Source organism: Sceloporus occidentalis, unplaced genomic scaffold (assembly GCF_023333645.1).
Source record: "Sceloporus occidentalis isolate IW3139 unplaced genomic scaffold, rSceOcc1.0.p SCAF_121, whole genome shotgun sequence".
Lineage (NCBI taxonomy): Eukaryota > Metazoa > Chordata > Lepidosauria > Squamata > Phrynosomatidae > Sceloporus > Sceloporus occidentalis.
Window position 1 is genome coordinate 1401359 of NW_028317101.1, and position 23086 is coordinate 1424444.

General features: G+C 37.7%; 1 pseudogene; it reads left to right on the forward strand.

The window, feature by feature from the left end:
- Positions 1-9259: 9259 nt before the first annotated feature.
- The window catches only part of LOC149282201 (putative cation-transporting ATPase 13A4), a 77896-nt pseudogene continuing 64069 nt past the window's right edge, over positions 9260-23086 (forward strand).

Consider the following 23086-nt stretch of genomic DNA (forward strand, 5'->3'; position numbering starts at 1 on the left):
CCCCAGATATGCCTTATACCCACTTTGAACATTAAGCACACGTCCCGGGAATGCTGCCAAAAATGCTAATCATAACTCATTTAAGCATGTATGACCCCAGATGAAGCAACATTTTGTAATTACTGGCAACCGTCCCAGAAAATGTGTATGAGAGAGAGATGACTCATCTATAGCAGGCAAACCAATTAACAAATTTAACGAAATTTCAGTGGTTTTGCAATTTGTTTTCGGAGATTCGTACGAATGTACAAAACAATCAAGTTTAGCTAAAAACAATTTGTACGAGTCCGAATGTACAAGCCTATTAAGTTTCAGATAGCACTGTGAAATCCAAGAAGATATAGTAGACAAGTAGTCTATCTATTACTTATTAGTCATGTTTTTAGTATGCCATGGTTGACAACTATGTGTCCGGGGTGGGACAAGGTAAATGGGGCAATACTGTCAAAAGGTGAGGAAAAATATGGAAGGTAGTATAGGTTCCAGTGAAAAGTTGGGAAAGGGTATGCTATGGCAGTGGCCTACAGTTACGAGGTGAGTGCTGCCATGCTATATTAGCAGCACTCGCCTCATATCTATAGCCCACTGCCATAGTGTACCCTTTCCCAACTCTTCAAAGTTTCCCAAAGAAACTGGAGAAAAAGCATGATCGAGTGAGTGGCCTTCAGTGTGAGGCAGAATTACAGAGAACGACTAAATGAGGAGTATGGAGCTAGTGGAGTTGTTAAATATGTCAGGAGGAATGTTGGAATCTCCCAGACTAAGGCAGGAGATGTTGGATGAGAAAAAGAAGGGAAGCCAGGAACAAAAGTGGTCAAAGAACTGTGAAGTGGGACCCGGTAGGCAATATACTTTATCGCTGCAATGTGAAGATAGAGAAGAGACAGACTGAAGACGTTGAAAAAAACAGAATTAAAGGGAGGGAAGAGTCTGGGTATTCCAAAAGGTGCAGTTCGGGAAGATGAAGATGCAACTACCCTTTCTACAACCAGGCTTAGGAGTGTGGCTGAGGCGGTACTGTCAGAGGAGGACATCCAGGTTGCATGGATTTTTTATGATTTTAGCAAATGTTTTATTTTTTCATTTGGATTATTTCAAGTTGGTGCAGCTTCATAGGTGAAGGCTTTCTGCTTGTAATGAAAAATTGTAAATACATTTCTAGTCATGTTAAATGATTCTTCAAAAGTTATTTCTTTTGAGGCAAGTGTAAGCTCTGCAAGGTGCATATAAAAAAGGCCTAGCTATTAAGTTTAGGGAAATCATTGATAACCATTTGCTGATTTCACATGCCATGTGCTCTATATTGCCATAACAAGATCTAATGTAAGAACTATTGTCAGAGCTTTTTAAATGCAAGTTAATATATGACACCACTATTCTCAAACGAAATTGTTGGGATATTTAGCCCAGCTGAGTAGAATAAGACATATAGTAGGTCATTTGGTACGTGTATCCAGCAGTATTGTACGTGTCGAAGAGGAAATTATTGGTTGCTCTTCAGTAGGACACAATGTACGATAGGTCAATCTTAAATGTACTGTACGTCTATATTTTGCAGAAATCTGTAATTTTTATATCATCAAGTATCATAACATAAGTTAAATTAGTATTATTATGTGAGTTATTATTACCTAGCCTAATAAACATTTAGCAAACAAAAGCTAAAACTGCAGTTTAATTATTGGATATAAAGATTGCTAAAATATTACATCATATTTATCGGCAAACATGACTGTACCCATTTATTAAAAAAATAGAAACACCATTCATAACTAGGATGGGAATTTTGAAATAGTTAATATACACTAAAGTATATATAATTGCAAATCTTGATTTATATATTAATGTTAAAATGTCTATGTTAAAAAATAACCCAATGCTGTAGGAATAATACATCTCCTATCTAACTGCTACAGCATGTTTTTTACAATTTGAAGTGGATATGTCACTTTCCCCAAGTCCTACTTCTTACAGTTCGATATATTATGTAATAGTGTTTACAGATTAAATAAGCAAAATATACCTTTTAAACAGTCATTGCAAAATATATCTTTCTATTCTAACCATTTCTATTTTTATTTATACCCATCAAAAGGGACAGTTAAGGTCTCTGACAGTCCCTCTGAAAAAATAGCTCACTTCAATGTTCATTATTCAAAAGTGGAAAAAATTAAATCACTTACCTGAGGTAGTTGCAGATATACAGCCTCCATGGTCCAAAGATTTTTGCCACTGATAGACTGCTTCAAGAAAATTTCAAAGAAACTCAAAGCTATCATAAGCATTAAAGCACATATGATGGCTGGATTGTACCTTTAAGATATTTTTTAAGTGAAAGTACTGTTTAGTTGTTGACTGGGTCATCAAGCCTTTAAAACTTAGGAAGAGAAGAAGGGAGAGACATTGATGAGATGATGCTGGCTCTACAGGATGCCATCAATCCAGGCTTTCACGAAGTAACCTTTTGAACCAACTAACTCTAAAACAATTATACGAATTGAGAAACAAATTCATAAGCTGCAGTAGTTTCGATAAATTTATTTATTTATGTTTAAATGGTTACAGTTTCCCTTTAAAACATTTTAACCCCTTCATGACAATTGACGTGCCAGGCACGTCATGACTTAAAACAGGTGTAGGGAGTGATCTGGTATCTAAAGAAAGCCCAATATATTAACTTGTGTCTGTTCAGTAAATGAGAGAGAAGAAAATTACAGCTAAATATGAGCACTGCAGAAGTGTTAAAAGAGCCATCGTCACGAAGGGTACAAAAAAAAATCAGCCATTGTCATGAAGGGGTTAAAGTGCAACACACATGGAGTTGCCTTCATTTGTGTGCCTCCTTACACATTTCACTTTGTTCAATTGGTGAGATGTCCTCTCAAGCTATGTTAAAAGAGAGGATACTTTGCGCCATAAGTAGTGCGAGAATATGGATGTGTCATCGGTTAATGCAGCTATACTGCTAGTTGTGACAAATATATGTAATTTCCCTACATCTCGTCATGCAGTTTTATTGCTTCTGGTTGTGAAGGCAACCGACACATTCCTAACAATACTTGTTCTTTAAAGGGGACTGATCTAGAAAAGAACCATGAAACTCCTTAACCAGCTGCTTTTCGTTGGTTGATGCCAGAGGAGCTCCCTGGTGGCGACGGTCCAGGTCAGAAAGGCCCTTTCTTAACCATTTTGAACTGGTACGTAGGAGACAGGAACAAGGGGTTCTTACACTGTAGTTATGCCAGTGTTGTTGAAATATATCCATGACGGGACGCCTTGTACCCCGACTGGGTACTCCAGCCAAATGTTCTTTCCTCCTGCCGGAACACCAGCAATTAACCCATTCTGCACCAGACAGAACCAGTATTGTAGAGAGAAGGGGGGCGCCGCTGCACAGGAGCTGTGCTTGCACAGTGTGTCTATGTCCTGGAAAGGACAATAAAGTATCATAGCAGCCCACCCCAAGCATCAGACATCACTCATGTTAAGGTGAAAATAGGACTTTGGAAACACACCAGTATTTAAACACTACAAGGGGGTACAACAAACCACACAAAGCTCTTCATCAGGTCCTCCTTTGCTCACGGGTCAGTATTTGCACTCAGCCCAGTAAGGGGTTGCTATTGTAGTCGATGAGGAGGATGGTAAACATGGGCATTTCTGGCTGACACCTGCTGGATATCAGATCCAGGTGTAAATACTGGCCATACAGGTCTCTGTCTTGCAAGTCCTGACCCAATGGAGAGTAACACCACACATAAACCCCCTCCCAAAATGCAGCAACCCCAAATCTGTGTCCCAACTCCATAGTCTTTAGAGTCTCTGGTCAGGGGCATACCTAGAGTATTTGGCACCTGGGGCGGATCCTGTATGTGGCACCCCCCCACACACACACACTTTAAAACTGCATAGCTTCTACCGTTATATACCGGCGCAGACACTGAAGGTGGTACAGCATTACTGTTATCATTATATACTGAGGCAGACATTGACTGTGGTACAGCATAACACTTATCACTATATACTGAGGCAGAAATTGACGGTGGCACAGCATAACACCTATCACTATATACTGAGGCAGACATTGACGGTTGTATAGCATAACGCCTACCACTATATACTGGACTGAAACCGAAAATGCAGCATTTACCTGGCCGAAACCAAAAATGACCCCCCCACACCATAAAAAAAATCTAACACTTTTATTTTAAGTAAGTAACACACCAAAATAGGACAAAACAATTAAATAACAATATTAATATATATATATATATATATATATATATATATATATATATATATATATATATATATATATATGATTGTTAACAGCAATCACATTCCTATCATGCCCAGGCATACCCAGATTCCAGGATGTACTCGCAGACTCGGCATGATAGGAGTATGATTGCCCTATCTAACCCTTCTCACTCCCTTCTGCCCTATCTACCCCTTCTCACTCCCTTCTCCCTATCTACCCTCTATCCCCCGTCCCACTCCCTTCTCCCTATCTACCCCTCCTAACTATCTACCCTCTCCCTCTTTGAAGTTCACTTACTTTTCAGGAGTCCTGTGGTGGGGGTGCAAGGCCTCTGTCTCCCAGCTCTGCCACTGTATGGAACAGTATAGAGTGATGGGAGTTATGATGTACTAGAGCATAATTATATAATGAAAAATACATTGGAAATGGTACAACATAACACCCATCACTCTCACACACTTACCAAGCCACACTTACCAATCCACATTTACCAATCCACATTTACCAATCCACACATACACTAATCCACACATACCAATCCACACATATACTAATCCACACATACCAATCCACTGTCACTGTCACTGAATGCTTTCCTACCTTTCCTCTTTTCTCCTTACAGCTCCTTTTCCTCCTCTTCAGTTCTTCTGTCATCTTCCGGTTCAGAGGGCACGGACGGCGGTGGGCGCGGCTTCAGTGTTGTGCGCCGGGATCTGACAACAAACCCCGGCGCACAGCAGCTGTTGCCGCGCGGATCGCAAGAGAGCAGTATCGGAGGTCTTTAACAGACCTCCGGCTCCCTTGAGTGATTTTAAGCTGGGTTCAAGGGAGATCCTTGAACCGGCTTAAAGTCACTCAAGGGAGCCGGAGGTCTGTTAAAGACCTCCGATATCGCTCCCTTGCGAGCCTGCTCCTCCAGCGGCGGACATTACTGTCCGTCTCTGGAGGGGTGCCGGCAAATTGGCACCCCCCTGATGAGCGGCACCCGTTGCAGACCGCCCCCCGCTAGGTACGCTACTGTCTCTGGTACTTGTGGAAATGTGGCACTCTGTACCCAGGGGAAGCAGTAGTCCTACTGGACCCCCCTGTACCCACCTCCCCAAATACAGAACCCCTTCCAATGCCAGGGCCCATAGTCTGTAGGGAGGAGGCTGGCCCTCAGGCCCCTGCAGGAGCCCATGGCGCAGAGGCTTCTGTGACAATATCATATGCAAAGTTTTGTTGATAAATGCCACCAGTATTCTCAAGGGAATTTTTGGTCCATATTTTGCCCAGCTGAGTATTGACACATATTAGATCATTTGTTACATGTAAGTAGCAGTATTGTATGTGTTGATAAATAAATTATTGGTTGCTCTAATACAGGACACAATGTACGATAGCTCGGTCTTACAAAATATACCGTCTATTTTAGGCATAAGTCTATGTATTTTATATCACTAAGTAACACAACATAACTAAAATTATTATTATTTGAGTTATTACTTAGCCTAATAAACATTCAGTAAATAAATGCAAAAACTACTGTTTAATTAGTGGATATAAAGATTGCTAAAATCTTACATCATATTTATTGGCAAATATGACTGTACTCTATACTATATATATATATATAAAATATATCATTAAAAATCATTATGATCTATGTTAAAAAATAACACAATGTTGTAGGAATAGTATGTCTCCCATCCATTGGCGTAGGAAACCCTAAAAATCTTGGTGGTATAGCATTTTTCCCCATCAGATACCCCCTTCTTTCTCCCCATCAGATACCTCTTTCCTCACAATCCTCTACCCCACTTTCTCCCCATCTCTTTTTTTGCAACAAGTACAATAATATATAACCTGAAACACTGGTAAAAATAGTGTACGTTTAATACATTAAATATAGGAAAAAATTAATCTTTGGAACCAAAATATTTTTTTAAGTATTGAAAAATTGGACCATAAGCAAACATTTCCTTGGAACCCCCTCCACACTCCCAAGCATACAATCATCCCCTTTGCTCCCACACAAAAAAAAAACAATATTTGCCACACCGACTGCAGATTAGCGGTTGACTGTGAGAGTCAGTGCAGTCTTCCCTCCTTCTGACCCCACCGTGACATTGAGAGGTCCCTGATAGATAGATCAAATAAACAACACATGTAAACAGCACTTATAGAACAACTGAATAAGACAGACAAACCCTATATTTGCAGGTATACATAAATAATGTATGGAAACATAGCATGTCAGGTATAGATCAACAGAATAACACACAAACCCATCTTTGCAGGTATAGATCAATTGAAAATCACGTGTGAACTCAGGATTAAAGGTATAGACCAAATAAACAGTAAACTCAGCATTAAAGGTATAGATAAAACCACCTATATTACAGGCATAGATCGCATGTTGCACACCCCAAAGGCCAGCTCTGGCATCCACATTGCCCACATAGAACCTGACCTGCACCCAGATTACACAATCAGATTACAGTCCATAGTGAACCAATTTTGCCCCAAACAGCCCAGCGTGAGCCAACTTTATCCCTAAACAGCCCAGCATGAGCCATCTTTGTCCCCAAACAGCCTGCCCTGTGCCATCTTTGTCCCATAAACATCCTGTCTGTGCCATCTTGGTCCCTAAAACTCAAACACCTTGCTTGTGCCATCTTTGCCTTTCCCTAAATCACATCCACAATACACATATCCATTAATGCATTCTCACAAATCATTCAATTAATCCACACATTCATTCTCTCACTCTTTCACATAATTCACCCACACATCAATTAATTCTCTCACTCATTCACACAATTCATCCACACATTAATTAATTCTGTCATTCATTCATTCACACAGTTCATCCACATGTTAATTCATTCTCTATCATTCTCACTCTTTATTTCAATATTCTTACTACCCCCTTTCTTACTTTCTATTCCCCCTTTCTCACTATCTACCCCCTCCCCCTTCTCATTATCTACCCCCTCTCCCCCTTCTCACTATCTACCCCACCTTACTATATATCCCATTTCTCCCCTCTTTGTAGTTCACTTACCTTGCTGAAGTCCTGTGGTGGGAACGCAAGGCCTCTGTCTCGTTGCTCTGCTGCGGTGCAAGCGTCTTCACTCCTGAGCACCGGGATATGATGTTACATTCTAGTTCTCAGCGTGAAGCGCCGGCACCGAGACAGAGGCCTCACGCTCCCACCACCACAATCAGGGCAGCGCTGAGGTGGGTGGCAGAAGGGAGCGGAGGAGACAGAGGGGCGCCGAGCGGTTGCTGAACTCTTTCATGAGCCCCTCTCTCTTGGTGCCCCTCTCCTCTGTTGATATGTCACTTCCCCAAGTCCTACCTCTTACAGTTCGATATATTATGTAATAGTGTTTACAGATTAAATAAGCAAAATATACATTTCAAACAGTCATTTTCTTGATTATTGTATTGTACACAAAGTTTGAGGCCAGGATTTGGGACTTTTTATTATTATTATTTACTATTGCAGAACCCTATCCAGAAGCCATCTTGGTCACCACGGCTTATTGGCACATTTAGACCATTTCTCTGTGGTCTTTGTTTCTTTATTTGTTTCTAATAAAAGGCTGCATTTTACCAACCAATAGTTAAAATATAATTGGTCTGGGTATGTATATTTCTTTGTTCTTATTTCCAACATGTAAGATACCGTATTTGCTCGATTATAAGACGAGGTTTTTTCCAGAGCAAAACTAGGTCTGACTATGAGACTAAGATCCAGATCCCCCGCAAAGGAAATAAAAACAAAATATTTTTTTCAATCATAGTTTTTATTAAAAAAAAATTGTTCACATAGTTTACATGAATTAACATTTACTGGTAAAACTTTTTTCCTATAGGGTCGTCTTATATTCAGGCTTTTTCTTTTTTTTCATAAATTAATATTCAGATTTTGGGGGGTCGTCTTATAATCGAGCAAATACTGTATTTTTCTAAGCTATGTGTCTAGTAAAATATATTTAGCACATTGTAAAACTAGTAAATAACCAGGGATGTGAAATTGTATGCTTGTAAGTTTGTATAGCCACATTCCATCATGCTTGTTTTTTGGGTCACATTACAATTAATATTTCACATGATCTGACATAATTAAACCCTCTTAGAATTTAACAGTAATAATGTTTGTACTATCATATTTATTTACAACAATTTTAAAAAATATATATTTACTGTAACTTAAACTGGCATTATACACTAACACACACACACATTCTAACACAACACCAAATACTAACACACACACACTCTATCACCATATGCTGATACAAACACACTAACACAAGCACACTCAAGTGCCCTACAGTAACACACACTCGGACTAACACCATACACTTACACTCAAACATCATACACTTACAGATACATACAGGCACATATACCCTCCCCTCTCCCATAATCGGTCTTACAATCCCCTTTACCTTGCAAAAAAGATCTCTCTTCACTGCAGCTCGCGCAATGCAAGCTGCCATGCCACTCCCGCCCTACTGCCAGTAGCACCTGCCTTAGTTCAATTCTGGTTATGTGTATGGCTATATGAATGGTCCCTATACTTTTAGACTTCAGACTTAATTCAGCTCAGAATACATCCCTTTGCTATCATCTTTCTCCCTATCTGTAATAACTTCAGCACCCATGCTGCCTATTTTTTATTGAACTCAGCACTAAAAAAATCTAATTTGTATTTTATTATTATTAATAATAACAACAAAATAAGTACTGTACAATTTTGGCAGTTGAAATTGAGAGTAAAAAAATACACGTGTATAAAGGAAGTAACAAATTATATTGTGCAATCAACAACAGAATGAATTGGGAGACATCAGTATCTAGGTTCTGAGTTTTAATTATGGGAGTGTGTATGTTGCATTAAAGCCAAAGTGGAATTTTTGTGCAGACCCAAATGTTATAAATAGAGACCTGTTTGGTGCTGTAATCTCAGTGTACTTTGTCTAAGAAAGCATTGAATACCTGGACATGCCATCTGAAAAGGAAAATCACCGTGCCATCATCAATGAAGGGGAGGAAAATGAGATGGTAAGTTTATTAGTCTGGCAACATTGGCTTATATTATAATAAAAATCAATAAAGAGGAATGTAGCAGAATTGTGGCATTTAAATCTACTTGTTCAATACAGAATTTTAAGAGTACCCAGAGTACCAAAATCCTTATGGTAGTAATATTTAAATGATAGTATGACATCTTTTTTTGTTTATGTATTTTAAATAGCCCCATTTGTAATATTAAAATATAGCTTAATGTTTTGTTTTTTAATGAGACAAATCCACTTAGAACAGAACAATACAGAAAATGACAGCAGACAAGGACCATTTAGTCCATCTATTATGCACACTGTAAACAACCCCCTATGTTGTGCAGCTGTATAGGTAATCATATTCATTAGCAACAATTGTAACCATCTTTGTGAACCCCCATTCATGCAACAGATAACTTTATTTTATTCATAAGGATCTGTTCCCACAATACACCCAGTAAACATGTTACTGACACTAAATTGCATATTTCTAATGAAGTTTAAAGTATCCTGTAATTTTCCCTTGTATTTAATCTTTTGATTAATAAAATATAAATATTTACTACACTTAACACAGCACTTAAAGGGACAGAAACAGTCTGGAACAGGCCTTAAAATTTATGTTGTTCATGTAACCTTAAGTCTATGATGTGTAAGAGGGACTAAACTTGTGAGCTGCTTCATGTTGAGCTTTTATTAATTTATGAGAACACTTCTTAGAGCAATTCTTGACCTGAGTCCCTTTTGACTCATGAAAGTTGGGGAATTTGCCTACTGAAGTCACTGGGTAATTGCATCTATCTTATTATGTTGGAATAGTCATATTCCAACATATATATGATACAAAAGGTACACCTATTAGGTGATGGAATCTCTACCTAAAGTACAGTTGCCTGTAACAATGTATTGTTAGATAACCACTGAAAGCCATCATAAATCTAGTTCCTTAATCAGAAAATATATTATATGGTTCTGTATGGTAGCTTTGTACTCATGGTTTAGTTTTGCTTTAGAGTTTGAGGAACAAAGAAGAAATGGGCATAACTGTAGTTAGTAAGTTTAGTTATGCTCGAGCACTGTTTGTTTTTACTGTTTAAAAGCATTAATGAGAGTTGAGGAGTTTATGTTTTTCCCTTTTCTTCCTTCAGCAAACATACATACATTTTGGTTATTGATAATGTTGTTTACTTTGTAAACACTTTATAGCAGCTTCACTTTTTGTGCTTTGTGCCACATTTAATAAAGTCTCAGCTGGCTACAAAATTATCCAAATTAAAATACATAGTTACATAGTACATAATGTTGAAAAAGGACCTAAGTCTATCAAGTTCAACCTTTCTACCTAACCTTCCTACTCTTGATCCAAAAGAAGGCAAACAAACCCCTAATAAAGCTACTTCGAATTCTGCCATCAGGGCGCAAAATCCTTTCTTGACTCCAAAAGGCAATCGGATTTCTCCTTGGATCAAGAAGCTCTAAAACATTTAAAAAGAAACAACAGTATACAAACTTTAGACATTCTAGTCTTTTGCTCTTTTTTTATTGGCTTTTGTCTAGGATATAGGGATTATTTTTTGATTTATGCAATTTAAAAATGAAATCTGTGTATTTCACTGGTTTTCACATATCAATGTCCATCAATTAAGCTATACCTAGCTTGTGTATAACAAAAAAGTGAAATATACCAGCGCCTGTGTAAATTTGAAATATATTATATGCAGATAAACTACAGAGAGGCACAGAGTTGATGAAATTAAATTACTATTGCATATGTGTGTATATATATATATATATATATATATATATATATATATATATATATATATACACTTCTGAGTAAGGTAGAAAAATAATACAGATGTCTTTTAAAATCATCCTTCATATATTAAAGGTGGAAAACATAACTTATTACAGTCTTGTTAGAAATGTTTTAATTCTATAATTGTTGGCGTGGTTGTATTACATAATTAATGATATGTGATAATTGCAGTTGGTTACTATTTATACAGGAAATGATCCCAATAAATTATTTAGAACAACAAAGCAATTGGGGGGGGGGGTGATGTGGTCTGTTATATTAGTAGTGTTTTCTAAGGCTTTTCTGGATAAAAACCAAAGTCAAAATAATACACAATTCCTAACTACTGCTTTTTAGCCACCCATAGTTCCTGCAGTTCTTGCATTAGGTAAAGATTCAAATTTAGCACTAAAGACAAATAAGTAGTTTTTATTAGCAAATTAAAAAGATGTCTATACTGGCACTGTATTATACTGAGTTACATATTTGCATAAATCATAGGCATGCTCCAATTACATATTTAAATATAATTATAGTTATTTAGTCTTTTGTAGATTATTAGTGTTAGTTACTCTGGGCAAAATAGTGCTGACAACATATCCATTTATCAAGAAACCCTCCTCCCCAGTTTCATATGTTTTTGTTAATCAAGGATAAACAGTAGACATTTTATGCGTGCAATTTTATGGTGCCAACATCATATCTCATTTCTGCCTTTTTAAAATTCTCACAAACGTGAATATCTTGCTTTTCTACTATGGTAGCCAATTTTTTCGCACTGGTTTTCGCATCTTTACAGTAAGGTACATTATAGTACCTACCCTCAGCCCCTTACGCACAGACTAATTTTGCTGCTTAAGTGTTTTAAGTACATTGTAGGTATACTAGGTTATAGACATTTTCATTATGATGAGTGAATTATGATTGCCGTTTTAAAATGCATTATCATCTGATGTATTTTGTATGGTCTGGCTTAGAATAGTGCCCACATAGCCTGGAGCTTTATGGAGGGGTCAGTAGAGCATAACTACTTGTATCATATACTTTTCTGCCTTTAAAAGCATGTAGTAACATGAAATGTACCATTATTACAGTATTTATACGCAAGAGGTCTAACTTAAGGAAACTATTTTAGGTTCAAGGTGAAACACTGCTTCACTAGGGCTGTAGGTTAGCATCTTTATTCTCAAACTCCCTGCCCAGATTCTACCCACTACTGCCTTCTTCCCTCCCCAAAAGATAACTGGGGCTAATTTGTCTAACCCCATCTTTTCCCCTAGGTCTCTGTTTCCTCAGTGTACTGACTTCTATTCTTAGGTTTCTTCCTGAAGTCTATTTGGTTTGTCTGACATTGTGGGTATGGGAGAGGCCTCTTGTCGGATGGTTTGGCATTGGTAGCTGAGCTCTTTGGAGCCTCTGGCATTGACCTCATTCTTGCTCACAATGCTCTTATGTGATCTGTATGCTTAGTGGTGCAATGCACCAGGGAATGCTGCTATTCGGATATCATTAAGCAGCATGATGATCACAAGCTCAACTTAGTTTAAAGATGTAACAAACAGAAGATGTTAAGTATCTGACAATTCTGCTCTGCACATTGCATTCTATGGAACTTATCAGTAATGTAGTATTGTAGTTTAACGTATACAACTCATTTTCACTGTGCCTTAAATTGCACAACGGTTTATACAAATAGTGAGTTGTTGTTTATCATGGATTTAGTTTTAATAAAAAAGTAAACATTTCACGCATCCTAATTGGTACATGCTTTACTTTAGTGTTTGGGAACAATAACAACACCCCACCACCAGCACCACAATTTGTGGTTGCATTGAAGCCGAAATAATTGGTTTATCTAATGGTACCATGATGTAATGCTCTGTGTACTGGGAGCTCAGCTAAGGCCTTGAGGGTTAGCAGTGTTTATCCTTAGATTGTACTGGCTTCTATATTATTTCATATGTGAAAATCATACGTGGCAACACTTAAAATATGAAAGCTGATGTTTACATGCTCCTTTTGGCCATTTCTTCATGGAAGAGTATTTCACCAGAAGCCATTTTGGCAGAATTTTCATACAATTTCATACTGTAGCACAAAATTGTGGAGCTTCCGGTGACATCCTCTCCCCGATTCTCCACTCAGAAGCAGAAACTGAAGTGGTCGGAAGAGAAGCTAGAGAGACATTCATAAAGTGTGAATAAAAGAGCCCATGAAATTCAGACAAAAATGTGTATCTTTTTACTTCATTTTTGTCCATTTCGTGGGGCGTCTGACCTAATTTTCGGAGATTCAAACAAATTGACATCTGCAAATTTTTCACAAAATTTGCAGTTCATATGAATCCAAATGCAGAAGTGTCCTGTTGAGTTATGTTCCAATATTGTTTTAGTCATGTATGGTTTCTATCAAAAACATTATCCGGTGCTATAATAGAAATTATATTCTTTATGTTCAAAGGAAATCTTTGGCTACAAAATCAGCATTCCATGGATCATCCTTTGTGTGATTGGGTACTTTGTTTCTGGTGGAATTCTTCTCCTGCTATTTTATTGGAAGCCTGAGTGGAGTGTGTGGTCCAATTGTGTCCCATCATCTTTGGAAAAAGCCAATGTTGTTTTACTTAGGACAACAGTAAGTTATTTTCCTACTTATGTCCCATAGAAAATTTATGAAAAAAAGCCTTTAACATTTTGTAATCTATATAATGTATAATTGTATATTACTGTAATGTCTAATTTGTTATGTGATCTATTTAGTATGTTAGCATGGCATAGTAAATGTGGCAGCTGTTACAAATCAGGGGTCTCCAAACAGAAGCTAGCACTACTTTGCTCCCACTACCCCCAAATAAATCAATGCATTGCTTAGTGGAGAATGGAAGGGTTATTTTTGTAAGCAAACCAAGGCTCACAAATGTAAAAAAGTAGATAAATAATTAAATTACATACCTAGATTATCTCCTCAATTGCTACATTTTTAATACATCTTCATAGCAGTTCTCAAAACATTTAATTAAAAATAAGTAGCTCTTTATAAAGGAATGGTTAGCGACCACTGCCCCAATTTATCACAACTAGAAGTATTTATCATGAGTATTAATCTGTTAAAAAGAGCAGTAGATGGCTCATTATGCATCATAGTTTGATGACTGTCTTAAAACTTTTTCTAGGATAGTAGAAAGAAATACACTAGAAAGAAGATGCGATGGGTTTCTCTAACTGAATTCCGAGACTCTTTGCAGAATGAGTCTGGCTGTTCTGTCATCTCAGACAAAGATTCAATTGTAAACAGAGCCATAAGGAAAAAGGATCTCAAGGTAAGTGGTATACTCTTCTCCAGTGAAAATTTGGATTCTAAGGTAATGTTTTTACAAAATATTCAGATTAGGTTTATTCCTGAAAAGTCCACCATGATCTGAAAGTCTACAGCTCACGACATCTGATGTGGATTTAGATGCAATGGGGCCAAAAGAATTGCTTTGAGTTTTGGAGTTTTTAGACAAAGCAGGGGGCTTATGAATTGACACAACCCTCTATTGCTGTCAGTGGCTCACACTTTGCTAGGGGCAGCAGGCAGTAACCTAGGTTGTCATGTGGCAAATTCCTCATTAATTCTGCCAGGTGCCAACCTTTGTGCTAAGAAACCTAATGGCACTATAAAATAATGTAATAATATTTATAATAAAGCATTAATAAATGGTGCCAGTTGTAATAAACAACATCTAGTGCTAAAACCTAACATTTTTTTAAGGTAAAATTCATTCGTGTACAGAAAATTCGATATGTCTGGGACTTTTTCAAGAAGGAATTTCAAAAAGTTGGGTGAGTTTCCAGATGCAGATGTAATGATAATAATAATAATAATAATAAAAAGATGGCCATCGTATACAAGCACAGTTGGTCTAACCATATGTTCTTTACCTGCAGAACTTTAGAAGAAGAACGTACTTGCTTTAACATTCATTCAATGTATGGATCTGGACTGACAAAAGAGGAACAAGATATAAGGTGTGCAAAAATACTAACGTACAACATATACTTTGATAAAATAAAGGGAAATCAATCTGGATATGTATGTATATATTTAACCTTTTTCTATTACTACTATCTGCTATAACTAAGGGACACACCACACCATACTTTTGAAATCAGGTAAATGTCCTGAGGGCTGGTAGCCAATTGAGCCACACACTTACCTTTACGGCCACTCCAGTGATGTGTTGCAGTATGCGGCCGCCTACTGAATACACACAGCCACACGCTATGTGTGAAGTACCTGCTTAGTTTTTCTTTCACAGCCCTGTTCTTTATATTTTACAAATTCATTTGCAAATGCAGAAACCCTCCTCTGCTAAGTGAGGGGAAGCAGTTTCATTTCACGGAAGCAGAGCTTGTTTCATTGACCTTAGATATACTGTTGATTTGGGAATGACTGTGCCTTTTTAAAACCCCTCTTTAAAAATAAATAAAATAAATTTTTCAAGACATTTAACTATATTTTTTGGTAAAGTACCTTAAATTGTTTAATTATTTTAAGAAAAAAATGGTTATGTGTATTAAAAGATTATATTTTTTCTTTTTTGTACTAGGAGATTGGTATGTGGTTCAAATACCATTGAAGTTGAGGTTTCTCCACTTTGGAAATTATTCATAAATAAGGTATGTCATGTTTGTATTAAATCAGTGATTACCATATTATTTCAGTGCTTTACATGGAACTTAATGTTTGTGTCCATATGGCTTAGGCTTTGATGGAGGGTACTATTTTATTAGTGGCGTGCAACAGTGATTGTCATGGATAAACAGAATAAATAATCCAATATTTGTGTTGTTTTCATAGGTGCTAAATCTCTTCTATCTGTACCAGTTCTTCACTGTTATCTTGTGGTTGGCTGAAGGATACCTGGGATATGCCATTGCAATTCTGCTGTTATCTATTTGTACCATAACTCTGTCTCTTATGGAACTCAGAAAGGTATACCCCTGATAAAATGTTTATCATGGTACCATCATCTCTTTTTGTAAATATTTGTCATGGACAAAACAATCAAGCTGCTATGCAGCAGACGTTCAACGGCTGCGGCAATGCGCATAAACGACCTCCGCTGCCGGCATGTCTGCTTGATGTGCTTTAACAATCTCCCTTGCCGGGACTCCCCTCGTGGTAATTCCCGGCAAGGGAGATTGTTAACGCACATTGAGCAGATGTGCCGGCAGCGGAGGTCGTTCACGCGCGCATCGCCGCTGCCGGTGAACGTCTGCACGATGCACCTAGACAATCTCCCTTGCCGGCACTCCCCCCGTGGAAAGTGCCGACAGGGGAGGCTGTCAGAGTGCATCGGAGAGTAGGATGCAGGTACCTGCCCGGCGCCACTTAAAGTGGGGGAAAAAAGTGTGGCCTATATTCGGGCCAATACGGTATATTTTTTTGCATATTTTCCATTTATTTTGCCATTGTTATTATAAACATAGAAACAAATAATTTTTGGGGAAATAAGATTCATTCACTCCATCTAGTCTGCCCATTAGTGGTTGCATTGGTTTTACATGGCTGATCAAATACCTTGTATAGTTACACATGTTTTCTATTTGTTCTAGCAATCTTCAAAACTGCATAACTTGGTAAAGACTCACAATAACATGAAAGTCACTGTATGTCGAAGAGGCAATGGTAAGTTTATTATTCTGTTATAGATAGACTTTTGCACTGACCTGAAATCCCATAAATAAATGGGACATATTTAGTTTCTTATTTCACTATTAGGAAAAAATGATCTGGGGTTAGCTGGTACATCTGCTCTACACTTTCAGCATGAAAGATCGATGTAACAATTGACATTTTCATGAATCTCTTTAAACATTTGAATGGGGCTAAAACCGTAATTATGAGGTTACACAACATAATACAACTAAGCCATGTGTGTGAATTCCTGTTAGTGTTTCAACAAAACACTGGTGGGAAAAAACTACCGTATTTGCTCAATTATAAGACAACCCCGATTATAAGACGGCACATCTGTCCACGGCATGCTACTCTGCCCCCAGATATGTCCTATACCCTCCAATATGCCACTCTGCCTCCCTGATATGCCACTCTTCCTCCCTGATATGCCACTTTGCCCCCCTGACATGCCCTATACCCCCCATATGCCACTCTGTTCCCTCTGATATGCCTTATACCCACTATTTACCACTTTGCCTCCCAGATATGCCTTATTCCCTCTATTTGCCAATCTGCCTCCCTGATATGCCTTATACCTTCCTATATGCCCCCCTCCCAATTTACCGATGCATCCATAGACTTGTCCCCATGCTACAGACTCCCTGGTGTCTAGTGGGGGCAACCCCTGCTGCTACCCGGGGCTTGCACCAGAAGGTCACGCTGGTGTTCCGTCATAGAAGCCCCGGTGGAAGTGTCAGGTAGCAGCGGAGGTTGTCTGCGTACATCCCACAGATGAGAGGAGGATCCAGGTCTCCTGCAGCACTGCGTGGGGTCGTCCTCTCGGGCAGCCAGTGAACGTCTGCACGATGCGCGCACACAACCTCCGCTGCTGCTGGCCGGTACTTCCGCCTGGGCTTCTATGGTGGAGCACGGGAAGGGCATGTAATGCTTGGGCTCCATCATAGAAGCCCCGGCGGAAGTGCCAGCAGCAGCAGTGCTGCGGGGCATCAGGATCTTAGTCTTTTAGGCTGACCTCTATTTGAGTTCTGATTTTAAGACGACCTTGAATATAAGGCGAGGGGTATTTTCAGAGCATTTGCATTCAAGCAAATATGATATATCATTAACATGATCCTAGAAATATCAACCTAGTGACCCTATTGCCTTCTTCTCCTGTGTGAAGTCAATATACTTATAACAAAATTACTGCCTATCAGTGAACTAAGCCCACTACCCTAATAAATAACTCTCTAAATTCAGGTCTACCTCTCAGCTGTGACTGCTCACATTGCTACATTAATACAGAACAACAGGATCCCTAATCAGAAAAGTGTTTTAAAGTTATTTTGTACTGAAAGTAAGGCACCAAGGAGCCAACCATGAAACTCATACTCATACATGGTGACACTGTAGTTTTTTTTTTCAATCACTACAAGAGATCACAAATCGTTCAAATGTTTCTGTAATGTAAGGGGGCTTCCAATTGGCTCTTGAGCTGATTGTCATCACAAGTGTTTACCGTTAACATCACCAGTGCCCCCGCCCACTCTAAAACCCCTCCCCCTCAATAGGTTTCCTTAGCTAAAATTTAATCTGCTTATATGGTTGCTACATAAATCTAACTATAGCAAATTTATGGAAATTGGCCCAGTCTCCCAAGAGTTTAACCTAGGAAATTATTTTATGTTGTCTGTTTGAATTATTGTGTCTTCTGAATTTATAGTAATTTTTGGGCTGTGTAGAATGTAGGGAAGTCATATTAATATGCAATATTATACCTTGTATATATATATATATATATATATATACATATTTGGGAATTCTTATAGACAACAAACTAGGAAACAATGTGCAATGTCAGTCAGCAGTTGTTAAGGCCAGTAAGGTATTGTCATGTATAAAAAGGGGCATCAATTCGCGGGATAATAATATAATTTTGCCTCTGTATAAATCAATGGTAAAACCACATCTTGAATATGCTGTGCAATTTTGGGCAACTATTCTAAAGAAGGACATTATGGCACTAGAAAAGGTACAGAGGTGGGCTACAAAATTAATAAAAGGAGTGGAACACTTTAGTTATGAAGAAAGGTTAATTAATTTAAATCTGTTTAGTTTAGAAAAACGGCGCCTCAGAGGGGATATGATAGCATATATAAATATATTCGGGGCCAATACAAACCATTGTGTGGAAACCTATTCATAAACAGGACTATGCATAGGACACATGTTCACGCATTTAGACTGGAAGAAAGGAGATTTAGTTTAAGGCAAAGGAAAGGGTTTTTTACAGTAAGGACAATAAGGATGTGGAATTCACTGCCTGCAGAGGTAGTTTTATCAGAGTCTGTACAGACATTTAAACAACAATTGGATGAATACTTGCAAAAACATAATATTCAGGGATATAATTTTTAAATTATGGGGAAACAGCTTCTTGGTCCAAGGAGAGATCTGACTGCCATTCTGGGGTCAAGAAGGATTTTTTTCCCCCTAGTTTGTGCAAAATTGGAAAGAGCCACAACTGGGTTTTTGCCTTCTTTTGGATCAACAGCAAGAAATAAACAGATATGGGAAAGGCTGAACTTGAAGGACGCATGTCTTTTTTCAGCCCATCTAAATATGTAACTATGTAATATATATATATATATATATATATATATATATATATATATAAAATATATATGTTTTTGTTAAACCAGCCTACGGCATAACAAGGCCCCCCTGCAAGGTGTGTAAGGGCCCTTCCCCATGTACATATCCTGATTTGGATCTGAATGGCTGTGTTTTGGAGCATGTTATTGAATGTGTGAAATTAGTCCTAATTATGGAGCAAATGAATCCCACAGCATGCATACTTAAATAGGATTTATGGAGGTTTTATTAAATTCAGCTCACCCTTGAACCCCACCTTCTGCCGCAGGGAGAACTTGGTCAGGCCTGTATAATGTAGCATTAAATCTGTGAAATTCACCCATTGATGTATGAATTACAGGGCGCTTGCTCAGCTCTCCTGTAAGCACTCCTGGCAACTCTTGCTTTAGTGAATAAACCCTATTGCTGTGGTCATCAATTTTTAAATTAATCTCTCCACTAACTCCTGAAGGCAGAAGCTACTTCCCATTATGTGCTGGTAGTGAATACCACAGCACTGCCTGGTGGCAATCACACTTATTACAGTTCAATAAACTAAAAAAAATATATAATTTTTACCAATTAAAAAATGCAATACATACTTACAAGGCAATCTTGCAAATGTATGTTTTTGAATGCTATTCTGAAAGGACCAAACCTAATGTTTTATTGCCATTTCCTTACAGATTTCAGTGAGGTGGAATCTCCTGACTTGGTGCCAGGAGACATTATTATTTTATCAGGCAAAAATTTTTTCTTGTCCTGCGATGCCATTTTAATCAATGGAACATGTATTATTAATGAAGGCATGCTAACAGGTATGTGAGGTGTCCTATGGAGTATGCTAGTGCACGGCAGCAACATCTCAATCATATGTATAAATGAATACATAGAATGTAATGTAGAAGTAGCAAGTGATCAGGGTCTGATCTAGTAAGGCCAGTTGGCGGGTGTTTCCTATCAAAGAAGATTTTTAATTTAAAAATAAACCTTGTAACCAGACTTGCACTTTGGTGACTTCGCCCTAAGGTCACACTTCTTATTTGTTTTGCTGGTTTTATATCAGTAACAGTGAAAGATCATGTTTTTTAAATGTAATTAAGACTTTAGAAATAAACATGTATGTTGCTTCATTAGGTGAATGCATTCCTGTGACCAAAACTCAACTTCCACATGGAGATAACACAATGCCTTGGAAACAGTACAGCGGAGAAGACTATAGGAGACATATCCTATTTTGTGGGACAGAGATCATACGGACCGAATCAAATGCTCAGGGCCCAGCCAGAGCTGTTGTGTTAAGAACTGGTGCGTGAACCGTAAACAATTTTTTAAATCTATATCTATCTGTCTATCTATCTAGGTGTTAGAAAGATTTCTCTGTCCTCAGCTAATTGAGACCCTTGTTTTTATCTCCTATACTCTTTTTTATTCTCCTATCTGCTTTTAAAAATATCAGTTGACCATAATATATACGATTTACTGTATATAACATGAACAAAATGGAATACAGAATTTAAAATAGTGATTTTGAAAAATCTAAGTACATAAAGTAAAATCTATAGTCTATAGAGAGAGAAATATTCAAATACATATAGTAGGTTGGACAAAATTAAAAAAATTAAGTATATTTCAAAAGAGCAGATTTGCAAGTCTAATATTAGAGAGTTGGAGGTTTAGACATAGTATAAGAAAGGATATCTCCATTAAAATTATTGTAGATAACGAACAAAAGCAGAAATGGAAGATGGTAATCATGTATATGATAGTTATATGGCTCTCATGCACATACAACATGGCCACGAATCAAATATGTGAAGGTCTCCTGCAGGTAGGAAAATCACTAGAAGGGCCGAGTATTTAAAAGCTGAATGCGCTGTGCTAATCATCTAGTGTAACTAGCTGGGTGCTGTATTGCAGTGGGCACATCTGACTCGTCTTTAAGCAGAAAATATACTTGCGGAGAGCACATTCTTGGTGTGACATTTTCACTACGTAATGCATGCATTGTGTTTCTAATGTTAATAGGTTTCAATACAACTAAAGGAGACATGGTGAGGTCCATACTGTACCCCAAACCTCTGAACTTTAAATTACACAGAGATGTCAAATGGTTTTTTATATTTTTGGGAATTCTTGCAATTATTGGCATTCTTTATTCTGTCATAATATTTGCACAAAGACAGGTAAGGTCATGTTAACACTTGCTATGTACCATGCATAACGTTGTGGTCCTGGTGGTGGTGTTTAGACTAATGCAATGTTCTAATGTTCACTCACAACTATAAGGACAGTAGCAGTACTCTAGTGTACCTTTTTCTGTTTGTAACTGTTTTAATTATATTTTCATTATATTGTATACTATTTTATTATTTATGCTTTAGAATCTCTCTAATATTTATCTTTAGTTTCATATATTGTCAGGAGCCAAATATACAGTACAGTTATATACTTGCACATATCATTGATAACAAGGTTCAGCTATATGTGCAAATGAAAAACTCTGTATTTTAGCATTAAATTAATTCTATTTTCTACCCAGTTCTGTATATATATATGGCAGATGAGGCACTGTAGCGTACAGCTGCCAGCTGGGTATGTTCGGCCACTGTATTTTAGCATTAAATGAATTCTATTTTCTACCCAGTTCTGTATATATATATATATATATATATATATATATATATATGGCAGATGAGGCACTGTAGCGTACAGCTGCCAGCTGGGTATGTTCGGCCACTGCGTAAGCACGGAAAGGTAGTGTCGGCCGGACTTAAGCCGGCTGCTGGCCTTAAAGTGTTGCGGCCACCTCATCATTGCCAGTCCGGCTTAGGACAGGACTAGTCTGACGGTTGCCATGATGATAACCCCCAAGATTTACTATTTATAAATAAACCTCAATGTGTATATTCTGAGATACATATTGTACACTGTTGAAGATCTTTGCTGTATTAACTTCGGAAATAGGATTATAGTTCAAGATTTTAAGATGAGGTAGGTCTTTTCTTAAGGCATGTTACAAAATTAAAGCTGAAGGGGCATTTAAATAGTTTTACATTTATTTGTAAAACATGTAAGATCAGATCAATAAAGTTGAATCTGTTGACTCATCATTAGCAAGTTGTTCAAGTGCTCAAATTCTACTCAGCTGCTTCATCGAAATATATATATATATACATTTTGATGTATAAGGTACACGTTTCAGTAATTTACCATTTTGTTATTTACAGGTGTCTGCTGCGAGAATCATAGTCGAATCACTTGTTCTTTTGACATCTGCAATTTGCCCCATCATACCGGCTGCCTTGACAGTCGGAATCCTATATGGCCAAAGCAGACTGAAGAAATGTGGTATATTTTGTATCAGCCCAGACAGAATAAACATGTGTGGCCAACTAAATATCTTCTGTTTTGATAAAGTAAGTGGATTTAGTGCAGTTTCACTTTATAATCTCCATTTTAATTGAAAGGCAGTTATAATAGCACTTTTATTGCTTGATACCTACATCTTAACTGCCCTTACCAGACAGGATCCAAACTATTGCTCCCTATTCTTACATATTCTCCCAGTGTGACATGCTTACACTTTGGATGCCACCTTAAGCATATTCATTAATCATCAGTCTACTTGGATTCCTTCTATGAGTTCAATGTTGACTGTATTTGGGGTAC